Source organism: Bombus fervidus, chromosome 7 (genome assembly GCF_041682495.2).
Source record: "Bombus fervidus isolate BK054 chromosome 7, iyBomFerv1, whole genome shotgun sequence".
NCBI lineage: Eukaryota > Metazoa > Arthropoda > Insecta > Hymenoptera > Apidae > Bombus > Bombus fervidus.
In genome coordinates, this window is record NC_091523.1 from 7,731,175 (window position 1) to 7,759,160 (window position 27,986).

Below are 27,986 nucleotides of genomic sequence, written 5' to 3' on the forward strand. Positions count from 1 at the left end.
TATATCTTGAAATTCGTTCCTAATTCAACGGTTAACGAGGTTCAGCGGAAAATACAGACGTCACGGGTAAAGTAGCCATTATGTTTGTGCGTATAATACGGTTAGAAAATAATGCAAATCGTGTTTCAACTCCAAAGCGTGGATATCATTTAAAAAAAAATAGTGAAATATTCAGTTATTTTACCAGCTCTGTCTGGAATTCAGCTGCGTGTACCGTAAAAACTGATATTTTGCAGAAACCAGTGAAGCGAAACTACAAGTTGTTCCTCAAAAAAAAAAAAAAAAAAAAAAACCAGGATCAACTAAAAAATATATTATTATTCTCTATATGATTTACTGCAAAATTTCTAGCGTACGTATCACACACGCATCAAAAATAATAATTGAAATAATAAAAAAATCGATATTAAATAAATTTATAACGTGCTCGAAATGAATGCGAAGCACTTCACTTTTCTGTTTCATCTACCATTTCTCTTCTCTTAATACTTTCTCCCTCTGTTTTAACTCGTTATTATCGACTATCTCCCGTCTAGAATCACAGGATAGGGGCAGATTTCATGCAGAGACGGTCGTGCCACTTAGCGAACTCGAATTTACCATTAACGTATCGAATATCGAAATTTCGGCTAGATATAACGAACCTTCAAACGAATCCACGTTGCGTGCCGTAAAACGTGCTAATTTTCCAGGCTGAACGAATCCCGTGGTCGACTGGTATAGCGCACTCTTGAAAACATTGTTATGTCGATACTCCGTTGTTCGCGTACCGTTTGTCGAGTTTCATTTAACGCCATTGAACGACCTCGCCACTCCATACAGTATAATGTGAATAGAATTACATAACGAGCTGTATCTACTTTGTTACATGGTAATGCAGTGATTACTGTTTCGGCGTGAATCGGGCTGGATTTTCGGTAACCATGTAAACACCTCGTGACTAGAAATTATTTGACAGTAGTCAATAAACTGTGAATTATACGTAATATTAACGAGATAAACTGTAATTTTCTTGACCAAACCGGAAACCGTTATGGTGTCGTACTTTTGCATGTCGGATCATTGACACCCGTCATGTCGATCGTTGTAAAAGGATTGGTCGGAATCGATTGCGAATTAATTTCTGTAAACGATGCACTCCGTGTTAATTACGACCAATATTGATTTGCTAATAAGTGGGCAACGATCCATCAACATTTGCCCTATGAAGTCTATAACGTGTGATCAAAAATTATCATAATCGTGTGGTGAAATATAATATTTAAACAGTTTGAAAGTATTTTAGATATATATGTATTTCCCCCCATTTTGTAAAATATGTCATAAAATTGACGTACGAGTATTTTTTATTCATTTTGTCTCGGTCTTTGCTTCCTGCTTTTATCTCCTTCTTGATGCAATCCAATTGTTTCTCTGATAATGATAGAGCATGTTTGCAACGAGCTTCTTTTGCTCCGAGATAGGCAAACTTTGCAGAAGAAATTCAATTGAACGGCCACGTGCACAGGACGCCGGCATTAGAATTCGTTTCGTGTAGGTTGCAGGGAACGAGCGCCGGTGGAGAATGCCGGGGTCATCCAACAAAGAGGCAAGTGCACTGCTCGTGACGTTTATCATACTTTATTACCTTTGCTTGCGAGCCTCATTGTTCGTCCGTCTGTTTTGTTTCCGGTTTTAATTTGGACAGCGCCCTCCCTCACGACCCTCCCGGTCATTATCCCTCGAATGATGTGCCAATGAAGTTGGCACATTATCATTTTCCGTTTCCCTTTCCTACCCAGACGCATTAAATGCAGCTCGGTCAACGGCGATATTTACACCAGAGGATGTATCGCGGTCGTTTGCATGCATGCGCAGCTGTGACAAGGACACTCGTGGAAGATGCATAAAAAATGCGTGCATAAAACCCTGCGAGATAATTTACGTTTACACTTCCTGGATTCTAAATCTCCTTATGGAATTTTCTATTAAATTACCAAAGAACATCCTACTACTATATTAATATATATTTCGAGTGATTGATTCCGAAAACGAATCAAACGTTTCTACAAATCAAAAGCGATCCGTTCACGATTCAGTCACCATCGAGCACAAAACCTTTTGTTGTTCGTGAAAAATAACACGTAACTTCGTTTCAAAGGGTAGTACACATTCTCACGCGCGATGAAATGAATTGTACAGTTACAGATAGAGTTACAAAGTTATTTTTAACAGATAGTAGCATGAAAAATACCCAATGTTATCGATATGATAGGTCAAGGCTCGGTTCGGTGGAAGGAGAAACAGCCAGCACTGGTCAGACAATAAGAGAACAACGCGCTACCGTAAACTGCCATATAGAAAACAATCGCGTTCTTCCATTACTCGCGTTAATAGCGAATCAGCTCGCTTAATCCAGGCTTAAACGATTTTCTCGTTACGCCTCCATCGAGTGGAGACGGGCCGCGCGAATCGTCGAAGGAAAAGCAAATCGTTTCGTCTCGCGTGCCTCCTTGCTCTGCCACATCCCATGAAATTATTTTCGAATCAATTCGAGGTCCCCGACGGGCCAGACAGAGCCATCCTATTATCCGCATTGTTACTTCCCTTCTAGCCAGTCTTTTTCTTCGTTCGACGAAGGTGACGGTTTTCCCATTCGTCCCGCCAGCCGTCTCGGTTCTCTTATTTCCTTCGGCGTCGTGGATACAATGTCGCGAGCGTCTCTCGTCAGATTGCCGTCTCCGGGCTAAGAAAGATCGCGCGGTGAATTAGCCGGCCGATTAAACACGAGCTTTGACAGCAATTTCCTGTCATCGGCATTTGTTCCGCTTGGTGTCGCGCCATAACACAATAACGACTCGTCTCTGTTTTCCTCTGTCGATGCAATTAGAACGCAGCTGCGCGACAGAACTTAGAGAGACCATTTTAGATCCGCTTGATTAACCGAGGATTTCCTTTCACAGCAAAATATCAGTTTATAAATCGCTATGATCATGTCGGGATCGTATCGCGCTAGCTCCTAATCATGTTTTATTACTAGTGTAAAGTAAACGAGGAGATTATTGGAAATAGAAGTAGATAAGGACCACAAACCATCGACGATAACACGGACACTTTTTAAGATGTTCCATATCGAAATCAATATTTATATTTATGCAATAATTGCTCGATTTTTTCCTCGTGAGTAATTGTGATTTTTATTATGTGAGAAGGTTAATACCTTCATTCTTAGAATACCAATCGTTATCATTTCACAGTGATTCATTGTAAAACTTTAATGTAAAACTAAATCTTGGTCCGTATTATACTTCTCTATAATTTTCCAAATTTTTCATTTCTGCATATTTGTTAACGCAATTTTCCTTAAATTTAGAAAGTAAAAAGCATGCTACTGTGTTTCGCGGAAAAGGAACGAGCGGCATTTCAGATTAATCGCGGTGAAATGGAATGGAGCAAAGCCGAAAACAGACGAGCTCGGGGTAAGCAGAACTGGAGGCGAAACATTAGAAAATAAGCGCCGTAAATCTTCCGGGCCTATACATCAAGCTCTTTCGCGTCGAAAATATATTATGCAATCAGAAATAGGGAAAGTAGTCGTGCGGCGGACAGTAACAGGGGAACTGGCAGGAAAAATGAGTCGCATAACCCGATATATCTAACGTAGTCCGTGTTTCTTTCGCAACGCTTTTGTAACTGGGTCACGACTACGAACAAAAATTCCCAATCCGACTACCATCCTCAACCTCGTTAGCTGTAACTATCGTACGAAACGAACGAATATATACGGGGTTGAGCTGGAAAATTCGTACACACGTACGCGTTGGAACGAACGAGTTTTTTCCGAGCGGCTGTTTCCCGGGCTTTTGATTAAAATCAAAAATGATTTATTCCCATAGCTTGATCTCTCGCGGCTACCACCCTCCCTGTATTCCCTCCCCTTTCTTCTTTTCCTCGTACTCGTTCATATGCAGTTCCGGTTTTCAAAGCTCCCAATTTCGACGTTGATTCTCGTTCCACGGCAGTATCTATTACCAACAATTTTTAGATCAGTTAACAAGTTGCTCCCTATTCCATTCAATTCTTTTTAAATTTCGACGTGCATCCTGTAGATGGTACAGAATTCGATGCAACGTTTAACAGGCGATTCGACTCGCGTCAGCTCGTTCTTTGATGGCCAAACATACCAACGATTTTTGGCTTCGACATTTCCTTTTCCTCTCATACTTGTCTGTTTTGTTCTGCCACCTTTTTCTCTTTTATATCCTTGTTCGTTTGAACGTTAGCGATCCCGCGATTAATACCCGTTGACGGGACTCTCGCAATAACAAACTGCGACATGGTTATGGACTCTTTCGATCGGCGTATCGCGGAACGATAACGTCTACGCCAACGAAGAACGACGAGTGTGCAGTTCGATCGACTTTGGCTGTCTTGTCTGGTCCAATTTCAACGCGGACAATCGTGAACGATTCGATGCTGGACCGGGGAATTAAACGAACCGTCGACAAGGATTTTTATGTATCAATGGCCGGAATTAGTATGCATAAACGTCGAATAACGTACGGATTAAAATCGATCGACTTGTTCCAATCGTGTTTCGCTGGGAAAATAACCGAGCGCCATTTTTTGACTTCTCCCTTTAAATCGTATAAATTCTCATTAGCGCGACAATGCTGTTTCGTCGATTTCACGAGAGCCGTTTTTCGAAGCGTTTCGGCAACGCGTTCACCGTGTCGCCATTCGCCGACGTTTTATTTAATATTTTACGCGTCTCGTTAATGTTTGTAGCATGATTCATCGGCCGAGGAGCGAAATTCGTGACGAATCACGACCGTTCGCGCGGTTTTGTTTGCGTATTTAATGAAAAATGGTTGACTCTTTTCAAAATAATTAAAATATGCGCACCTTAGCCGGAAATTAAATTAACTTATTCCACCGAAACTTTTCCAAAATCGTGGCTTATTTCATATACGATGGCTCGTAAACTTTATCGATGTAAGCACAGCGGTCGGGTTTCATTACAGTGCTAATAAAATATCAAATTGTTTCGTATAACGCTCATAATATATTCACAAGAGCAGTCTATAAATATTCGTATATCTTCACGAGTAACTGTAAAATCAACTAGCAAATAAGGAAGAAAAGCATCTAGTAAAATGGAGAAAAATCAGCTTCATCCGCGTAAGCTTTTTCACGGGAAAAAGAAATCATTCATTCCCACGACAAGATTGCGCTTCGCTATCTCGCCAGCGTTATCGAAACTTCTCGTTCCTTTTGGTTTATGCAGCAGCGCGACCTATCAAGCGTTATCTGTGGCCGGGCCGTCTTCCCAGGTAACGCGGTAGGCTGGCTTTTCCGCATGCCTTATTCAACGTTTCGTTGGATATTTATGGAATTTAAATGTTTTTAAATCGATACACCGAGCTGAGCCTTAACGTGCGCGTCCCGGCCCTTTACGGGCGCGAACAAGCGCGCGATCGCCTCGTAGTACACGCGCAGGCTGAGGTAACCAAGTAGGGCTGAGCGATGATAATGAGCTAATAGAGGAGTTGACAATTACCGCTATTAGCGCCAAGTCTATGAGAAGACAAGGGCTTCCGGTATAACCGATAGACAACGTTGTTAAGACGAGTCTGTCGCTACTACGAAGCGGGGCGAGGAAACATCCGCTTGGCTGACACGAGCAAGCACAAACAGAAATTTCCGCGACACGATCATGCATAATGGATGGTTCCGGCCCGTAGGATATCGATCGACGAGATCTACGGTAGCTTTTCGTGACGGAGAACCCTGCTCGATCGCGTTGAAGAAGTTGCGGAAGATTCGATAATTATCGACTGGAATTTACCAAGTTTCGATAATCCGATGAAAGGCAAGGCACGTTTATCTTCTTCGAGAAAAGGATTACCGCCCATCGATTCGGCTACTCCGATCGATCCTAATAAGGATCTGTTTGCTCCATCCAAATATATTTTGCTTACCGGTGAGTTCGATCTCAAGAGGATTCTCAATAATTGACCCATTAAAGACCTACTTTGCACTAACATCTTATTTAAAACTTCTTTTCCACTTTTCTACTTTACTTTAATATCCCGATTAAAGAGGAGATTTCCAATTCACCATTTCGCCATTTCTTTTTCCACTTAGATTTTACAAGTATATGGAGTTAGATGATACGATGAAGTTACCAATATCTTGTATTTCGTAAAAATAAGCTAAAACAGTTTCAGGAATTCTTATATCTTGGTACGGTTAAATCTTCCATCCGATTAGAAGGTATCCGAAGTACGAAAGTTACGAGTTTCTTTAACATTTGTTCCAAAAAATGAAGAAAGTAATCGCAGAGTTACCGCCGGTGAAATTCTCGCGCGTTGCTTGCTTAAAGCCCTGTAAAGCGTATTTAATAAACGGCGTAAAGCGTGCGTTCGCGTAGCTGTTTTTCGCGCGATGAGGAAACTTCGGCGCTTTTCATACGCTGTTTTTAGTTTCCATGGTATCTACCTTCAGCCTGTACGTTTTAAACTCCGCCGCTAATCACCGTAGCTTTCTTGTAACATGCGTGGCAACGTGTGTTTTTTGTTTTTCAACGAGTTGATATTCCCGGAGGTCGGAAGGGAGAAGGCTCGAGATATTTCGCCTAATTAGCCACGTTCACAGCAGTTTCCGGGTGTTCGAGAGCTTTATATCACGGGTATGCGCTACGAGTTAAGGGGAGGAGAAAAAGAAATTCCCACCCTCGTGGAACAATGCTTCGCTCGCGGGATATGTTACGTTGGGTTACAAGTCCACGTGCTTTAACAAGGCCCGTGTTTAGACCGCTCGGTCAGGTCGGGGCTTGCCAGAGAACTGGCTGAACGGCTGATGTTAATTATTTTTACAAAATCGGCTGGTGCCGGTTCTACCTTTTTTGGGAGCAACCACGAACATACATACCGAGGGCTACCGGTTTCGAGAAAAAACCGCCCATTGCCCCCCAGGCTAATGATGTAACGATGAATGAACGACGTTCGAAACATGGACTGAAAAACATGGCTCGCATAGTGGACTTAGGAACATAGCTCTAATAATTTTTTTATAGACCGTGAAATACGAATGGATAGAGAGATGTATGGAATGTATAAAATATGAAACCGACACATTGATTTCGTATACGAGGGTGTAAATTTTGAATAGTCAAATTGGAATAATTGTTTTGGGAGGCAGGCATGAAACACAGGAAGCTAATTAAATTTTGTTCCAGTCCGTTGTTTAATTCTGGTTGGGAATAATTTTTAAATGAAAGAGGAAATGAGGAAAGTATGGTTATTACGGTTTCCACTAAAAACCTTTTATCCTTGTAGGAAACCGCGAAACGAGGAAACCACAATTTTCTATCGAACCGAAGATTTTGTATCAAATCATCCAGGCGTCGATGAATGTGTACGTTTTTCATTCGACTGACGAGAACGAGAATCAGGAGGAGGAAACTATCGGAACAGTACATAAGATTTTCAAGTAGTCGAGGTAGAAGATTGATTCACCAGAATAACTTCGAAACCATTTCCGGTACGTTGTTCCGCCTCGAAGCCGACAATTTTTTCATTTCTTTGACAATCAAAGGTTGAATCCTTGTCGATATTCGAGCTTCGACACTCGCGTTCATTCTGTCATGCAGACTCCGTTACGATCGTAAGTGATTTCGTGCACCCTATTGGAGATCTATTTCTTTCAACTTCTTACGTTGGAATCCTTTATTTTCCTTACAGTTTCCTTCCGTCTTCTATTACCTTTCGATTTAGAAATCGAAGACATCCGAAGAACTGTTTCATCCCACCGAGAAACCAGTGTGCTTTGTAAATTCCATGACGAAAAACAATAAAATGTGTTTTATATATTTTATTAAAGAATATTTTGATTTTATTAGAAATCCTAGTCTTATTTCATACGTAACATACTTCAGCTATTTTTAATTCACAACATAAAATGTAATCAACGACATTTAGAACAAACCTGAATGTTATAATTAATTAAATATTAACTTTGATATTATAATAAACAACCGTTAGCTGTTTAAAGTACGAGGAAATAATTATTTGATTGATTGGTATCTCACAGCATCGACTTAAACTACCGCAACGATAAATGACCGAATCGAATTACGTCGAAAACCCAATTGTTAGCGCAAAGTGTTTTCAAGTGTTTCTTAAGAAGATTTTGCATTTCAAATTATCTCTGGCCTATGAGTATTCGCAGAGAACCATGATTCAATGGCTGGAATCAAATGATATTCCAAATTATGCACGGATGATCGATTCGATAAATCCCCTAGAATGTCAGCACCTTGACCCATCGCCATAATGCGAATCGCGATCTATTGACTCGTACGCATAATAGTGCTCTCAGCCTAATGCGCGCACTGCGGTGCATCACAACATCAACGTCTTAGGATAATCTACGTCAAGCCACAAGATCGGCGCACCTGTAACAGACGTGCGGTCCAGCCATTGTTTTACCACAAAATAATGATCGATAATTAATTCAGCGCGTGATAATGGAGCGAGATATTGCGATCGGGGTTTGGCTCGCGTTAAATAATCTTCAAATATATTATCGAACACTTCGCAGAAGCAGTTGGTTTACGAGAAAATCAGGAAATAAACTACATTTCTTTACACTTAATCGTACGTATATCGAAAAACACTCAACCACTTTTTCTTTTAAACAACTGTATGAAAATCGTCAAAACTAGAATACGGTGTGTAAGTACTTGGTAAACCAACGAATTACAGCCTGCAAACTGAACGACGACAAATATTTGCTTTCGAACGACGATAAACTTCTCTCGCAGTATGTGCAGGAAAAAAGTGGTCGATCTATAAACCCACTCGGCTGACTTACAAAAGAACAAGCCAGTACGAAATCAAAGGCGTTCGCCTACCAGACGACCAATGCGAGGAACATTAGGGGGCAAGTTTTTCGCGCCCCGTTAAGTTTGGCAGTGGCACGGCCGAGTCTGGTCAGCAGTATGCGACTTTTATTGCTAATGCAATCTGTCAGTTTGAAGGAACGTTCTGGACGGTCCACTTGCTCACGAAGAAGGCGTTGATGTTGAGGCTGGTACATGTACACGGAAAATATGGAGAGGCACGAAAGTCGATGCGGAGGACTATCCGTCACGAGCCGTGCGTGGTAAAACGTGCTCGAACGATCGTGGATCCTGGAGGGGGGTGGCAAAGATGTAACAAGAGGGGCGCGGATGGTAGTTTTATGCAAGGGACGGTCGTTAATCAATCACGGAGTCCGTGAGTCCACCGTGCTGGGTGTCACGACCGGAAGGGCGAGAGTGATCGAAAGAGAAAGGGTACGGGAAGGAACGATAAATATTGTTTTTGCCAGCATCCTTAGGACGTTCGCAGAACGATACGCGGCCAGTTTTCAAGCAAACCTGCATCAGAAGGAAAAAGTTCCGAACTTGTCGGACCTGTTTCGAGGAAGCCCGTTTTTACGCCCCCGCTTACGCGCGCGCCGCTCCTCGTGCTTCATTTTATTCTCGCCGCTTTGCCTGGCCGCGATTTCGAAAATTCGTCCCTGGGAAACATTGACTCGGATCGCTTTCCCCGAATTACACGGAGGCCTTTCACTTTCGAAAGTGTTATCGAAAAGGAAAAATATTTTAATGTGGTTTTATACCGAAAAGTTGAAGTGAGAATGTACCAATGCAGAACGCAGTTAGCTAAACTGTATAAATTGTTAAGCGCTCTCGCAACGCAAAGGATGGGGAAACATTAGAGTTAACGCGACGGAGTTATTATAAAATATAAAGCTGCTATGAAATGTAGCAATGTAAGGATCGAGTAAAATTCATTATTGTGTTAATTATTAGATTTGGATAAAATTAATATGTTGCATCAATTGTTGTAAAATATGATAGTAGACGGAAGAGATCACAGAGTTCGAGTTAAATTTGTGAGGGTGTTAATTATTATATTCTGAAATAAATTATAAATTGATGTATGTCCGCGAGTTTCTATTGTTAATGCGTACAAGGATTTTCGTTTATGTGTGTACCGTTATTCGCGGTCACTCGATAGCTGCAGACCAAATTTATTTTCAGTTGTTATCTAGAAATGCCAGAAGAATGTTCAAATATAAATTGCTATACCAAAAATTAATAGTTCTAGAGGAGAAATTATTTTAAATATAATTCTATTGTTTTAAAATTTGTAAGTTATGGAAATTACGTCTACATACGTCGCTTCATATCTTTCTTCTCTTCATTTCGTTCGTCTTAACGTTATTTTCTCATTCTACTTTGTATTTAGCTCGTTCAACAAATTAATTCAAAGAATTTTTTACAAGTTGAAGCGAAATTTAAAAAATTGATCGCTTCTTAGCAAAACAACATCAATCATAGCCTGCTCTCTGATCGGCGAATTGCGTGATTTGGTATTTTTGATAATGGACCGAATATTCGTATTTATTAATAATTATGAGATCGAATGATGAGTTTCATTATTACCATGTATCACATTCTTTGATAATTATTATCCATCAATAAATTATTATCTCAATATTCATATCCCTCAATTTTACTTGACAAATTATAAATTTATCATTATAATACAAGGTCCCTAAATATTTTGCTGCCACTTCATTCATCATTTCTTTCTCTATTTGAACAGTATATACACATCATTTCCAATTGTGTCCAATATACATAAATACCTGATCATCAAACGTAATTTTATATACAGAATCACATTGAAAACGTAACAGACGGTTATGAAATTTTACGGATCATTCTTTCTTATAATAAATAAAGTTCATCTCAATACAATTATAAATTAAATAAATTTTCCTGTCACTTCATTTAAGTATTATTCCCCTTCCAATATTGTATTCCAAATTTCTATACAGAATATTCTATACCGATCTATTCATATAAATATTACGTACGATTTTATCGAAGAATTTATAACGCGAGGCAAAAGATTTGATAACGATATCGTTATCTTGATATTGGAGATAAAAATAGAACCACAAATTTCTTCCTGACACACGGAATGCTGGAACAAGACGACATTGCGAAATTGAGCTTAATCGCACAGTTTTTCCGGGGCCGATTTCGATCCGCAGGCGTAACGTTCGGATCGGTTATCGATCAAAGCGAAGTCGAGACAGAACGCACGCAACAGCCGGCGGCAATTCGTAGCAAGGCGTGGTCTTTTCTCTTCATCCGTTAATCTCCTGCAACCACTCTAATCGCGGCAATTCGCGTTCCAACGATGCTATCGGCCACGCAATACTCACGGGAGCGTAAGAGTCCGGTGACCGATAGAACCGGCTAATCGTCGACGAATACTAATTGCACACCTCTAATCACCGATTCTCCGAAACGACAGGTCGATTGTCTCGTTGTCGTCACGAATTTACGCCAGACTCGATAATTCCCTCTGCGTTCCATCCACTCAAACGAATCTATTCTAAGCGTCCGAGCAAAGATTTTTAAGGATCCTCGGTCATTTAATAATTTTCTGCAAGGTAAAAGCAAACAGAAGTAAAGGAAATTCCTTTGGTCTGTTCGACCGAAGTCTTCCGATCTGAAACGCGTTCATTATTGATACGACTCGCTGTTTGGACGACAGCTTAACGCCTCTTTGCTATTTAATGACGGTGTCAATAAGGATGGCAGGCTACTTACGTGCTAAAAGCCACGACGAGAATAGTGTGAAACTGATACACGGACTTGATTAGATGTTCTCGACTGGAAAAACTGACTGCTTACTTACCTGAAACACGAAAAATTTCGATTATTAGTTGATTTATCGAGTAACATTAAGGAGAAACTGGCGGAAAGGAGACATGGTTTATTGGAATCGTCTGGAACATCGGGTTTTATAACGAAAGGTCGGCTATGGACGGAATAATTGAAAAGAAGGGAAAAGGCAAGCTTTTAGGAAAGCCTCTCGATGGTACTTAAGCCGTCGTTCTTTTTTGGCCAGACTTCTTTTTTTTTGCGTCGCAATGGACACCGAGTTTTTAACGCCATCTCCCTCCGGAGACACGATAAAAACTGATCCTGGAAATTTTGTAAATGATTTATCGACTTCCATTTAGGTAATTTAATGGAAGATGGGAAATTGGGGATGAGCCTTGACAGAGGTTTGAGTTAGGTTTCACTGACAAGATAATCGCTTCGTTATTATATATGAGTAAATTGAATTACCTCCGTTATCCTTCGAACCAACGTGGTATAATAAGTACTAATAAAGAGTAACGTTGTCGACAAAAATTGAGGGTAAAATAATTAAGAGAAATAATTAATAGGATCTGCGATATCTTTAATAATATTCCACCACGCTTAATCAACAGTTCCCTCGTTATTAATTTTCAGCAAGAAGAAATACTCGTTTAAAAAAATGTTCACATATTCGCATTTAGGGGCGTTCTCGCTCGTGTTATCTCGAAGAAAAGAAGGACTAATTATGACGCACGGTTTTTAACAGAGCACAGAATGGAGGCGTACTCTCATTCAAATTAGCCGAGCTGCATAAACGCAGCAGGCAAGTGGCGTGGACGCGATATCCTATCGGGGATGAGCTTAATAGCGTTAATATTAACTAAGCAAACGAGCGAATGGAGTCATATCAGTCGTGCACGCACGTGTATCGTGGAACGTGTGTTCTCTCGTTGAAGCTTGCACCTCGGAAGGTGTACCGTTCAACTTTCCCCTATTATAACCCGTAATTGCAACAAATATTGTCTGTTCAACGCAATATGCTGATTTATCTTTCCTCGGATCGTCTATCAAGAACAGTGTTTCAACTAGTTTAATACCTGACTGAATAATATTCCTTGTGCAAACTATTTAAACGTGAGAAAGATTGAAAATGTTGTCATAAAATATTTGTTCCGATTTATTACTCATTTCGTTTCCTTGTTTTAAAATTATAGAATTGTAATATAAGAATTTTCTTGTCTCCAAATTATAATATACAACCAAAGCTCAATTAACAGTTTCAAAACTGCAAATTATCATCTAAACATAACACGACGTTGAAACATAGCACGCTCATAATGTACGAGGAGAAATTTTAAAGGAAATCTCGTTTCAACGATTGAGATCTCCTTGCATACTTCTTCGCATATCGCGCAAATAGATTTCTCGTCTCATTGTATTTGTTGGCGAAATGAAAAGTAGAGAAATCATATCGATCGCCGACGATCGTATAATATTAATCGTGAAATGTGATGAAACGAAAGTTCGATTTTCTAACGAATTCCCGAGGCAATTAAAAAGCACGTCAGATGACTTCATGAGAAAAGGTCCGTGTGATTGTCTCACGCTTTTAAATATCACGGCAGATACCGCTCCCTTGAAATTAACTTAATCAAAAAACTCATCGAACACAAAATAAAACAGCGTTCAGTCATACCGTGCGTCATACGTGTAACACGGTCGTAACCCTTCTTTTTTTCAAAACGACAACCCGTCCAATTTCCGCAACGTGATCTCAGTACAACCGAATCGAGCGCGAAACGTAGTCCAGGAATCCGGTAAAACCGGTTCTTAATAAAAATGAAATCAAATTTTACATCGATTCCCCCGACTCGGCCAACAACTTCGATCTTAAATTTCCAATCTTAAACTTTTGCAACACGTTTCATCGCGAAGTAAAAGAAAATAAAAAAGAAACCTAACCGAAAACCACAGATATTTCCCCGCTCGTGGTAACCAGTTCTCCCTATAACGATTGCGTAAATCGGCAATTTCCTACTTCGCGCTTCTCGAGCGTTAAAGTCGTTCATAAACACAGGTTCCGTCGTGATCGGGAGGGATCCCGATGGTAACGGGCTCGAACGCGTTTAAAAACGTGGAATCGATGAAAAGAGCGCGAGGAAAAGAGAAGCTGCGTAAATCGCCGAGGGATAATCCTGATGGGGCGCGTTCGTTGCGCGGCAACCGTAGCGTCGATTCAAAAATTGTAAAAGGGTCGAATCACGGACCGGCTATTTCGCCGAGGGAAAGTTCGAAAGCAACGGGCTCCCAATTTTTATTCCACGGCTCGTTCCTAATTGGCCGGGACCGTGCATTGCCTTTCGCTAATTTATTTATCGACAGAACGACGGGCTGCCGCTTTCTGAGCCTCTTCTTCACCAGGCCAGGCAATTTAATCCGCAGTTACGTGCTTCCCTTTCAATGGAGATTAATTCCCTGGTCGCTAACGGTGATGCTTGTTATATCCACGATTCTGTTACACAGCTTCTGCGTAAATCTGGTTTTTCTTCGTATCGTTATGCTTGTTAATTTACTGAGATATTACGATCAGCTTTGGGTAACATCGTGACGTAACATCGTGGGTAACATCATGAGCTTCGGTGTTTATACCGCATATTTAAAAAATTGAAGTTGAAACTTAGAAGTATAACTCTCATAGAAACAAACAGAGATATCATGATGGATGTAGGCTCCAATGAATCATTAGTACTACGTGAATATATAGCATAACATAGTCGTTCACTAAATGTAGAGTCGTTAAATTTTTATTTCTAGTGACACCTAAACATTATGGTATACGAGGAACCAGTTAATTTGCTGGATAAATTGAAACAGAGAATTGGATCTACCGTTGAGAAATGTTAAAGAGAAAAGGAGGATCTCGAAACGTGTGCACACACACGTAAAGAAACGTGTCAAACTGTGAATTTGAGTCAAGAGATACCATATCGAATATATGCATATTGCAAGCAGAGATAAGGTAGATTTCGAACGTAACTCTATGAAACACCCTGTAGATTCTCTATTTATTTCTGGTAGATTCGTTGGTTTATGGATGGCGAGTAGCTAGAGTTTCTGTAGTTCGCATACTTTGCCTCGTTGCTTTCCACCGAATACGGTTAATACTTTTCAATCGATGCATTGTAAAGGCGATTCGGCGAGTATTCCACTTCGGTTCGGAGCGCATATTAAAATCCGTCCTTCATTCTTCGGGGAAACGTGTGCAGAAAGATACAAGTATCGGTTGTGGCTGCGGCATACGGTGGCGAAAGAGAAGAAAAAGTACGACACCCTTAATGGGAAATTTGTGTTTAATCCGCGTGTTGACAAGAGAGGGATTCTGCCGAGCGTAACAGAGCGTTCACGGATGATCCACCTTTTCCCGAGGCAAACTCCTTCTTCGGCACGATGAAATTCAATCCGTAACTGGGAGGATTCTCTCTCGTTAGGGATTACGCCTTTCGCTCCTTAAAATCCTGCCCTTCGCCTCACCGGACCGTATTGTCCCTCCGTAATAAGGTATTTTAATTGGTGGTTGTTATTATGTTCAGCAGCTGGGCCGGCTGCTGCCTCTCTTCTTGGGCTACCTTCGGGCTACCTTCGGGCTACCTTCGACATAATCCGGAACGGAAGGAGCGGTGGCAAAAAGGAGAATCGAAAGTAGGAAAAAGAAGAAGGAAGAAGAAAAAGGGGAGAGGAAGAAGTAGGAATAAGAGACGGCCTCTCCTTCTGGTTGTTATGTCCTTCAGGAAACAAAAACGGAGACGCTGACCGGGAGAAGAATGAAAAGGGAAATGAAACGAAGTTCGCTAGCTACCAAGGAAGAGAGAGAGAGAGAGAGAGAGAGAGAAAGAGAGAGAGAGGTTAAGACCTTGGCTACCATAATACTCGCTACCATATACAACATAGCGCACAGAGGAAAGACAGCATCGGTTCGTACGTCGGTGACCGAGGGTCAACCAGATACCAAGCGGGCTCTGTGTTTCGAATGCCTCGCGCCCGATTAATTGCACGACGGCGAAGATTTATCGGGCGGGGAGAGAGCACGACTGAAACGGTATTCCGGCGCTCGTTCTTTGCCGCGGTAATTGCCCGGTACCGATTACTAATTGCTCGTACTCTCGAGCCCACGGTGCAGGTTGACCGATTTGGGGAACGTCCTCGCGATGAAAATGCCAAGAAACGAGACACGCCCCGGTGACGACTAACATGGTGAAAGTATTTCGTTCCGCTTACAACAGGTTGGTCAACGATCTTTTCGAGTGGCTACTACTAACGAATCGAAGAATCTTTTTACAAGATGTATCGAGGATTGTGTCGGAGTTGTGAAATTTCTTACAAACGGTTGATTTATCGTCGATCATTTAAAACGAATTGGCATTTATTTAACGTGGATCAATAGTATCAACGGTGAAAATTTTTCCACGTCTCTGGTCGCTTGTAAACAATGAACGTTCCGAAAGTGTAGCCCTCAGACAACTGGAACTTTCGAAAATGAAGTTCAAAAGCCACGGTGTAGCACTACCCCTGCAGGGGCGCATATTTGAGTAGCCATTAACGGCTTTGGCGTGGTTGCTTGTCAGTCGATAAAAGTTTTCACCGTGTCTTTCTTCCACTGTCTTCTCCACTCTCTCTTTCTTATTGCCTTTCTCTTCGTTCATTTCGTCTTTCTTCTCTTCGCTCGACTCTCTCCCCTTGTTTCTCTCTGTTCGTCCCTGTCTTGCCACGATGATTCACAATTTCGCTGTCTTCTTTGCTCGCTATCTGAAAATTCAGCCAAAGCGAAACTCCAAACGACGGACCGCGTCCTCGGTTACCAGGATTTCCATTCGTGATAGGAGCGGCGTAAGTGTCGGTGCGTTAATAGACTTGAGCTTAACTTCTCTACTAATGGTCGGCACGGTCAAATTTGATATCCATTAAGCATAATGAGATAATAAAGTCGCCGAATGGTCGTCGTTGAATTAATGGTTAAGTAAAATAAGGATGCTCGAGGCAGCGCGGTTAAATTCATCTCTCCATTATGGTTCCCTGTTTCCTATAGCAACACGTAAAACCAGCGTATTCGCAGCATGTCTTTCAATTTATTTCACTCATTTTACTTAAATTTCTACCAGTTTTATCACACGAGAAGCAGACAATTCGTTTACGCTCCTGTTTCGTTCTATGATAAAGAGTTATGTAGAAATTTGAACCGCATTAAATAGCTCTCCTAAAATAGTTCTTTGCCTAAGATATGTCGAATTGTTTGTTTCAACGATGGCGTTCATTCGATCCTCTCAAATTTATGCCCGGCACGAAGTAAATGCATAGAAACGCGAACCGCGAAATGTCAGAAACGAAATAACATTCAGTAGTTTTGAGGGCTAAAGTGTTGCTACTAACAATGCAATAGGTAGCTATGTATAGTCGAAGCAACTATTTGAAATACCAGTTGCGATAGATTCGTTGTATAAAGTGTACTCTTGTAGAATTCTAGAAATAATTCGTTTATCCATTACTATAGCGAAAAAATGTAGATACAAAAGGGAATAGTCGGTATTCAAAATTCATCAAAAGAATCTTTCAAACCCGTTACAAATCAGTTGGAAAATATTATTCGACATGATAAAAATCATCGCTACATCGGACATTTGACTTTCACGAATGGTGATCTCATGTTACGCGAGCATAGAATTCGCTTTGTATCAAAGAATATACATGACACTGGCGAATAAATAAATGCAGATTTCTGCGAGGATTTTTCATTATCCGCGGATACGAGCGGACCGGACACGCGTCATAAATCAGCGGTACTCTCGCGTTCGTAGAAAAATAAATGAACTTTTACGAAGTTTCGTTCGTCGCTCGAAACTCCATGGACACCGCGTATATCACGTTGTCATTCCGGTCGTCGTGATTCTGGGATGCGGAAAAGTGTGAGTGAGCGAATGAGCGAACGAGAGACAGGGAGAGAGAAAGGGAGGAAGAGAGAGAAAGAGAGAGAGAGAGAGAGAGAGAGAAAGAAAGAGGAGCACAAATTAGATTAAAGCTCGATAATTAAAACTAGAGGTTCGACGGTGTAATCTGCTGATGAAAATCTGCTCGTGTTTTGCCTCGCGCCGCGACTGCTATCCGTAGCCAGTTTCGATTTTATTTAAAACGCGTTAAACAACTACGTTGCGGTTAATGCGACCATCCATAAATCGTTCGACTGGGATAAAAGTTATCTACCTGTCGCGGGCGATCATTTGGCAATGCGTTATTGCGCTTTAGTCACTTATTCAACGAGTATTTTTAGCTATAGGACCAATGGATTAATGAAACTCTCCAGATGAACCGAAATTTATGGCGATACACAATAACAAAGAAAATAGCATATTATTAACATTGTGCAATAAATTACACCGGATCATCTTTGCGTTATTTGACGACGTTATATATCTCTTAAAAGATAAAGTTTTCAATTCTGCGATATAAGAATCATTTACTAAAAGAAGAAAAAAGGAAACAAAATATCGTGAAGACATTTTTCTTTTTTATTTGATTGATCTCGTGTTCTCGTTCGTCTTGCAATAAATGCTGGCCAACGTTTTCACCGGATCTAAGGTGATCGGTACAAGCCGGTGCCTTTATTTTTCGCTAGTAATTTTAGCTAAAACAAGAAGAAGCAGTAACATTGGTACTGAACGTCAAGATCGACGCAAGAATTCAACGAACCGAGCTGGTATGGGTCACCTCGACGACGATCAATCTTCTACTTAAAATCGCGAAAATAAACGGGCGTGCCCGGCCGTGGTCGACTCGATATTGGTTTTCGATTTTGTTTTCTCTACAACTTGCAGGGTACGTGATCTTCCACGCGCCATCATCCGGCTCGCCAGGTAGATTGGCCACGGCGAATTAACAACCTTATCAAAACGGCTACGAAATTCTTCGAAAACGATATTACCAATATAGCCAACCTGTATTTCATATCCGTGTAGATCTTCGACGAAGGAAAATACGTACGAGATATTGAATTAACTGTCTCGATTAAGTTAATAGATATACATAAATCGTGGACATAATATTCATTTTCGTGAATTACCGTCAACGATACAGCTGAGAGAAAGCTTCTTTTATTTCACGGTAAGAATACGTTGCTCGTGATCGCGAACTTTGAATTACTAAAAATTTTGTTTACGTTAAATAGCTACCTATATTTAAGTGTCTTTAAACTGGCAGATACAATCAGAAATCGTAGGAGAGGAGGGAAATTACAAAGCAGACTGGCAAAATTTGTCTTCCGCTGCTTTCACAAACATGTGTGCCCTGGCTTGTCAAATTGCCTGCTTCGTTTATTTTCCGCGAACTTTGATACCTCGGTGTACAAACAGGGATACGAGATAATTATTATATTTCACCGGTAAGGTGATCATTCTAATTGAGAATGGTTAGGAAGTAAGTAAGCGAAGACCATTAATTTTATTGTTCATTGAAAAATGATCTTAGTTTCAGGAACGATTAAATACGTGTGGTAAAACCCTGTTGTTTCTGCAACTATCGCTACATCGTAACATTTTACCGAGGTAGATTCGTCTGAAAATAAGAGCTTACCATAATTGCTATTCATCACATTAAACACTGGTTCTTCGGAATGATGTAAAATTATCTTGTATGTACACATCTCGGCTGTTTAAATTACGATCTTTTCATTACTGATATCTTCATTTCAGTGTAATTAACAAAACTGCTATTATGCGTTCAACGATTAACACGGTTGTTACGTTACGAAGTATGCTCTTAATGGAGAAATTAATCAATTTATGTGAGTCAATTTGCGCGTACGAATTTATACAATCTTGATTAAATGGTAGATACCGTCATAATTCCCATGTACGATCTACTACCAATGAACGTATCAAATGAAAATTCAAGAGAATTGTTTGCTGATCCGTGTTGCGCAAACAGCATCTGTTAAATTTCGTAATCCCCCGTCCGGCCGGCCACCCCAATCTTTTCCATTTGCTTTCTAATCAATCGTCCGCCCGTTTCTTGATCTCGCCACTCGCTCGGAATTAGGAACGGTCAATATGTGCTTCGATTTCTATTACCACGAAAGAATGTGATTCTATCGGCGCGCGATGAGTTTCAAACGAAATAACAGCGGAATTCCATAGATAAAATTCTCGTTAACGGATTCCAACGTACGTGCATACACGTCTGCCCTCCGATAAATCGATTCGTCCGCTCCTTTTCTCGATTTCCGCCAATTTCATTCGCCTGCTTTTCAACCTGTGCCACCGAATAAGGACTCGTTACACTGAACGACCTACGATGGTGGTTGCAATTGTGATATGGAAAGCGATACAACCACTAAAACGAACAAATTTCTAAACATAGACAGGTGGTTGCGGGAAAATTACCGTGCAACTTGGTCGTGAATTACATTAGGTTACGTAAGCAGACATAATGTCCAATTTTATCCAGTATTTCGATGTGATTGCGTGTCTTAAGTTAATCAGCTTTTATGAAATTTAGAGCGTTAATTATTCTAGAATTATTCTATAGTAGCTAAGATTAATCCTCTTCATAGTCGATTAGGTGTCATTGATAATTAAGTAAGATTTTGGTTCTTATAAGGTAATCGTACAAATTAGTTGACATTTTTATTATAAGTTCCTTAAGATGCCACAAATTGTGAAATATAAGATTAGAATCAAGGTGAATAGGAATTGAATTGGTTGAACTAAAGCGTTCGATTAAAATCTCCCATCGAAGAGCAGAGTAGAGATAAACGGTTCTACCGCGTTCGGAGATTGCTTCATCGGCGAAAAACTGAGTCGACGAAAGGGGAAGCCAAAATAGATTCCGCGGAAAGCGTTTTATGCGACATAATGAGAGAAAAATGCACGGGTCGCATGCAAAAAGAGTTGAACAGAGCTCCATGCCGCCTGCCATCCACGACAATGGACAAAGTAAAGTGCATTTGCGGAATGTTTCACATCCTCAGACAGAGCGTTCGTTGTCTAGACTAACAAATGACTCGAAGCTTTGTGTCATTCCATTAAAAACGGCCACCAAGCTTTGTTCTGCAAGAAATGTCTGCTTAAAAACTCGAATTTTAACTTGCCGACAAACGGCCACGCTATTCTGAACCAACCTATATTCTTAATTGAGATTGGACTTTTAGATATATCATCATCCAAAAATTTATCGTCTTACAATTTTTCCAATCACGTTTTCTTTGCAATAAACAAAAAGGCTTTTAATTTTCTAACGAGACCGTTGTAAAGTTGAGAAAAGTCATTCATATTTTTCTAATGTTAGACAATTTTTTAATAACAAGAAATCTCTATTTAGTTGAAAATGAGTACATCTTTACCTTTGGAATTTTCTACTTACTATTATAATATTATTATTATACATTGAAGAATCTGAAAGAAGCTGAAATTCAAATAGAACATTAATTTTGTTCAATTAAAAAGACTTATCTTTCTTGAATTGAAACCACGATTCATGTAACGAGTGTACGATGTTACGAAGCAGGGATTAAAGATTCCTTACATAACATCAGCGAAAGAGGTAACAATATTAATTTAAATCAAACTACAGCCATGTTCAATGCGCAACTTTCTACCCCAAGCTTATTAGCCGGTAAAGCATTCATACAAGTTTGATACACAAGGAAATATTAGGAAACTCGTTGGAAACTTGTTCGAAAAGCGCAATCCTCGTCAAACAGAATTTCGCCGCGCGTCCTTACCCCTGTTACAATTACAAGCGGTGGGTAGGTGGCCACGAAATTTCGTGACGCTCGGTGAACGTCGAGACTGGCAGCAGGAAGCTGACAAAAAACGCGAACGCCGAGTGAATTTGTCGGGGTCAGCCGTAGTACGTGGACTAACGAGAGGAAAATTGACTAAGTTCGTAAACTGCGTTTGCTGTATTGTGGCAACCCCCATCACCGTTAATCGAGCATGCCAATCGCCCGTTTGCGAAAATGTTGCTTCATCTGTGTCCGGTTCTTTGCGAACGATCGCCTCGGTTATTAGAAATAACGGGGCAGCCCTTTATTCACGGACGTCAAACGAGAGTCGTGAAACAATGCGACCGCTTCTGCGCGAAAAGGTTTCCGTCCTTGCGGAAAACAGTGGGATCGGTCGATTGCCCCGTGAAATTAACTCTCGACAGTCTCGTCGCACGCAGCTTTCCGCGTGGTCGAGTCGACCGCTTGTTTCCCAGCTAATAGGATTGGCTGTCGCTATTGAAAGTTTTAGAACCGCGACCACTGGAAAACATAAAAGCTTTTCATGACCCAGGATCAGCGATTTTGAATGTTCGCGTTACTGTTTACGACGTTTCGATATTATCGTTAATCGTGAAAGTACGTATGAAACCAATAAGAAAAGTTACAAGATAATAAGGTAGAAGAAAGAGGTCGATTAGTGGTTCGCGAAATTTCCATGAATAATTATTGGTCGTTTGACTGTTAACGTTTAGCGGTCGATACACTGAATTCGCCGGAAGACGGCAAATGCACGTTGAACTGGCCGCATTAGAGAATAATCGGTTTGCCTATTATCATGTATGTATGCACTTGCATTTGGTCCCGTTTGTGCGCATTACTACCTCCTGATCGCTCATCATTAAATCATTAACGCATTATCCATAGTAGATCTATTTTTGCTATGCCGGTTTCCTTTTCATCATTACTAGTTAATAGACAGTCGTAATTACAATAGAAAATTTCGCAATCGTTATCGTCAATCTTTCTACTACAATTTACGTACGCGTGGTCTGAACACGCGTAGTTTCACTACGGTTCAGTCGATTCCACGTGTGGATAACGAATGGTAACTGTGGACGAGAACGCTTGCATTTAAATAACCCAGTTTCGCCCGAGGAACATCTCTACGATTCGTGACCAGAGTTTCGTTATTGCTATTCAAAAGTATCTGGAGAAACGGCGTTCCCAGTTAATTGACTCCGTCTAATAAACGACTCGATTCCCCATAAGACGTTCTAGACCTATCACCACAGTCTCGCTCTTGGATATCCTTACCTCGAGCCTCATCGAGTTTCTCAACGAGACACCGAAGGACCAATTAATTCGCGTTTCGTGGGGAGCTCGATTACTCCTATAAAGACTTTAGGAACGGGAAAAGCCGGCCGTCTACTCTAATTGGTCAATTTTCGCCGCTTAACGTCCAATTTATTACTATCTACAGGATCTTCCGGCTACGTCGTCGACCCCCCCGAAGAAAGCCGAAAACCGCTCTCCAGAGTATAATCCGATCGTCGAGTCGATAGATTGGGATCAGGACGAAGACGCCGGACGCAATGGTGGTTGAAGGTAGACAGAAGGAAGAGGGAAAGGGAAAGAGAGAACACTGGACTGCTAATTAAAATGTAAAGTAATTTCATCCCGGTTTGCGTGTCAATGGCCGAGAAACACAGTTCGTGTTTCTGCTAGTAGTTCGGTCGTGGAACATACGACGATCGGCACGGCGTAGCGGCGAGATAGTGACTAATGGCCCTTCTAATTCTGACTAATTGGCCACCCTCAAGCTTCGCTCATCCCTCGTCTCACAATAGCTTGATGCTTTTGACAGGGTATATTCGTCGGATACTTAGCGACAACTGGGTGGTCGATCTTCTTTCCGAAGCCCTTGTAATCTTCCTAATTGAACTAATCTGCTGCTATGTTTGTTGCGCTTAGAAGCACGCTGCATTTACTTCGCAATTAAATCTGATATACCTTAAGGACTATTTTGTTACGAATTGATAAAGGCAGAGGATCGAAATTCTAAAGAATAAAAGATACAAATAATATAAATATCCTATAAATATCAGAAGCGAGAGGATAATATACGTAGAAATATTTCGCACACGACCCTCACAGCATAACAAAAAGATATGTGCATTCCTCGTATCACCTGCGCAAGAATTCCTCATGCAGAAGGAATTCATCTGAAACTTCCCAGCATTAACCTCGCTCCCATTCACGCCACTCTTCTTACAAAGTTCCTCGAAGAAGAGCCAACAGTTCGTAGGATTCCGGAAACACAGTGAAAATACAGTAGTTCGAATCGAGTTCCAGTGTACCGCGTGCTGTCTTTTATGACCCGTTAGATCGTGGACCGATTCCGAATTTCCAACTCGGTGGAATCATTAGCGCGATCTACGACGCGTCGACCGCGTTTCTGACTGGCGGTGCAATGGCATAACTGTACGTGTGGATGAGCCCGTACGACGTAGTTCAGGATATTACGGGCTGGACCGTACGCTCGGCCAAAGGAATTGGATTTCGCGTAATGCTCGTAGACTAGGGTGAGCTGCGGCCAGATAAAGGGAGATAGTCGACGGCCAAGCGAGAGAGCCGACAGGAAGGTGGGGCGGAAGGGAATTGACCTAATCCAATTCGATGCGAGTTCTCGCCCACTTGATATCGCATAACAAGGGTCGGATGGCGGAACAATTTGAATACGGAATAAGATTATCGTTAAGGCAATTAATTAATGCAATCGAAGTAATTGGGGGATACGCCTGGATATGCTCAGTTGTCTGCACATTTCCACGTGAATGGAGCATTCAACTTTCTACGAAGCCTTGCCTGTGCAGAGACACCATCATTTCGCTTTCAAAGATTTTCTAGGTGGAACGTGATATTATAAAAGTGACTTAGAAAGTTTCAAATTGACAAACTTGAATAGATCATCTTTTTGTCCTAATGTTTTTATCATTCCATATCACGTGTATTCAAACGACATCGTGTTGATAATTTTACTGAAAACGAGCAATGTCAGTGTAATCGGTATGAATTGAACGCTAACTTAATCATTAAGGTGAAATCACGGTCTCCCGTATCCATATCCCGATCGTCTTCGATCCAATTTACCAATAGGGCTGTGTATAATTTATCTCGCGTGACAGTGGCCGTTGTCTCAATTTCTCAAAACACCGACATCCATCTTCCCTCGCCTCTGTTACGCCCTGCTCGCGCTACGTGTATTCACCTTGCGTGACTAACTTTACCGCCATGGTCCAACATAATCGCCATGGAACTCGTGAGTAATGTGCAAACTTCCATTAAGTCATTGTGTCATAAAGGTCTCAGCCAAGGCGCTCGGGCGAGGAGTAACGCCGCGCCGTTGTCGACACCGTCGGCACGGGAAAAGAATTCACGGCTTGGAAAGACAGCAATTCCGAAACGATTTACCAGAGTTTTCGTTCAGGTCAGTATCCCGGGACTTGTACTTCTCCCCTAGAGAACAATTTCAATTAATCTTGTAACCGAAATTCCATTTTCCACTCTGGGATCCTTAATCAATTCGACTGCTGGCTAAAAATAGCCTCAAAATCGAATCTACTCTCGTTCCACGTTACATCCAACCACTACGATTCGCTAACATTGTTTTAAGCGAATCGATAATGGCTAACCAGGTACGTGTGATTTACACGAAATCGTTTTGCTTTTTCTTCTTTGCGCTATAGCATCGTAAAAAGATTACGGCCGACCTACATTCGTCGTTATGCTAATTAACAACTCTCCACGTAACGATCAATTCTCCCGCGCTGCTTGATACATAATTCTCCCTCGAGCGGCAAACTGGCACCTATTGTATTCCCTAACAGATAAGAAGAAGTAACACAGATCCTCCCTTTTTTCATACCCGTGCTTACGTCGTTAGGGCTTTTTGCCGCCACCGCCGTATTTAATTATTCGGCGGAGGCGATTAATCAAAATCCAAACGCACAATGACGCCCGTCCACGAAGGAGTCCGCAATCAATCTACGCTATATAGTACACGTGTACGCGTGTATGCGGGACAGATCCGTCGAATAACGTCCTTTTCGTTATATCAAAGCCCAACGAGGGCATATTGTCTTGGCGCGAGAAGAGATCAGCGACCCTTATCTGCAGTCCTAATCCTCGCTGGACGTGCAACGGCTCATTATCCTTACATTTATTACCCGACGGCTTAAGGACTTCCCGATGGCATCGGCACACGTTCAGAGAAACGCAGAAAAACTGGCCAGTGTCCGTGCAACGCCGCCACCGCCACGGCTTGTTAACATTCTTCACGCTGTAGGTGCGGAGCTCGCCCTTCGACGGGCCTTATGGCCTCGTTCGCCACACGTTACCGTCTTCTTCGTCGTAGTCGTTGTCGTGGTCGTCGTAACGATTACGCGGTCGAATCCTGCGGCAACGAACGGAAAGGGAAAGTGAGCGTAAAAAGAAGAGGAAACGAGCAGAGGGCCTGAAGAAAGGAAAAAGAAGATCGCGGACGTCTCTCGATGGACGTGCGCGGCACACAGGTTGTGGCGATTCTCGCCTGCATGTTCTTCGTTACATCCGGTTCGTAGACTTCCTCGTCGATGCGATGACCAGGACCTCGAGCGGGGACTTTATCGCGCCGTTGAAATTTATGAACGTGGCAAATTCAAGGACTGGGCCGCTCGCACCGCAGGATATAGTATAGACGACGGGCCGAGCACCGAAGATTTATCGCGCATTATATATAAATATATATTATATACATGTTTATATATACGTATATGTATATGTATATAGGTTCTCGTATCACCAGCCACAGATTATCATTTATTTTTAAATTTACTACTGTTATACCACCGGATAAAGTATCATTATACCACGGATACATTTCTCATCCTACTTTCCGAAAAATTAGACAAGCGAGATTGACGAGAAATCGGTGTGGATTTAAACTGATCAAATAATCAGGAAGCGTAGGTGACACGTTTTAACCGTGCCTGGGTCGTATCCGAATTCAAACGATTCGTTGAGGAAAAAAAGATAGGTGGACTGTTGGGAAAATCGATAACCAACCCACGATCCTGGCTGGATTTCCCATTCGTTCTGTCACCATCGCGACGCCGATAATTGTTCTTTCACGGTGGATTACGCTGGAAGCTCCTTGTTGCGACGTGTCCGCCGTAAATACCGGTGGAATCTGAATCGAGCTGCAGCCCGAATAATCCGTGAGGCGTGCGGCGAGAACGTCATACGCATTTGGCCGTGCGCACACGGTACACGACATTCGTTCGTCCGTAAAACCAATCGTTATTGACAATAACGACCCATTAAAACACCGAAACGTACCAGGCTCGCTCGATCCGTTTCGCGAACGCTCGTTTCATCCCCTTATCGAACGCGCATTGCGTTCGTCGTCTATCGTCCGCGACGAATCTGTAATACCGCGATACCGCGAATCTAGCGTGGCTTAAAATATCCATTCCAACTCGAAATACTTCCTTTTCGTATGTTTCGAACAAATATGCATGCTCTAGAGTAAGCACGATAGGTATGGAAAAAGTTGAATCGTCGTGCAAAAGTTGATTTCTAAACGCACGTTAATGTTGCAGAAGGGGATGAACCCGAAGCGCTGTTGCTTCGTAAGTACGGAGTTATAAATTGCTTGCCATAGACGGTACGTTGGCAACAGTCACGGCCGATTCTTGGAATGCACCACCTACAATTCCAGGAATCCTCGACTCGTTGTTCTTATAAGGAACTCTGTTTCCAACCAATCAGAATGTTAAACGAAAATCTCTTGAGTCATTCGCAATCGGATTGAATTCGAACAATGTACCAAGCAGAAGATACGCAATGTAAAAATAAACCTTTCATACTATATGTAGGCGAAATAAAATTTTGTTTCCCAGTAATCGAACATGTATCATATAAATATCAAATAAATAAATCATCCATTGATATTATATCTATTCCTACTTTATATTGCATGTATTCTATTTTGTGGAATTAAACTATTGTATTAACGTATGGTAAAGCCGCGTGCATGCGAGCTCCATAGAAGCGGAACGTTGTCGTAGCAGTTGAAAACCCGGCAATTCGTTTCCATCCCCATTTTAAATTCTCATATCTGAAGCTGCTTCCACTGGAAGAAAGAAAGAGCACGGCAGTAGCGACCGAAGAGTGAGCCGACGGAGGATAGAAGAAAGATAAACAGACGCAGGAGGCTGTCGACGAACAGAGACAGAAGGGGAGAGAAAGAAAAGAGAAAGCGGAGGGAGTGAAACACGGAAGAAGAGAGAAGGATGGACGGACTGTGAAATTTCATTTCGTTAAGCTGGTTCCGTCGTGAAAGAGATTTTCCATTCCACGATCTGGCTTGCTGGCGAAAGCTGCCTCGGAGACGTATTACGATAATTTTTATCAGTTCGTTTATCAGTTGGTTCTCTCGTCGCGTTCCCTGCGTACGATAGCAAAGTATCGATGGTCGCAGCCCCCCCAAAAAATTTG

General features: G+C 41.6%; 1 long non-coding RNA gene across 3 annotated transcripts; it reads left to right on the forward strand.

Moving 5' to 3' along the window:
• Window positions 1-15,984: 15,984 nt before the first annotated feature.
• LOC139988986 (uncharacterized) lies at window positions 15,985-27,391 on the forward strand. 3 transcript variants are annotated; one of them, XR_011800242.1, is made up of 6 exons: window positions 15,985-18,847; window positions 18,944-19,159; window positions 19,211-19,360; window positions 19,435-19,526; window positions 22,930-23,110; window positions 27,089-27,391. It is a non-coding gene; the product is annotated as an uncharacterized lncRNA (long non-coding RNA). The 3 variants fall into 3 exon arrangements; XR_011800241.1 differs by lacking the exon at window positions 22,930-23,110; XR_011800243.1 differs by lacking the exon at window positions 22,930-23,110 and having other exon boundaries at window positions 18,944-19,124.
• Window positions 27,392-27,986: the final 595 nt, after the last annotated feature.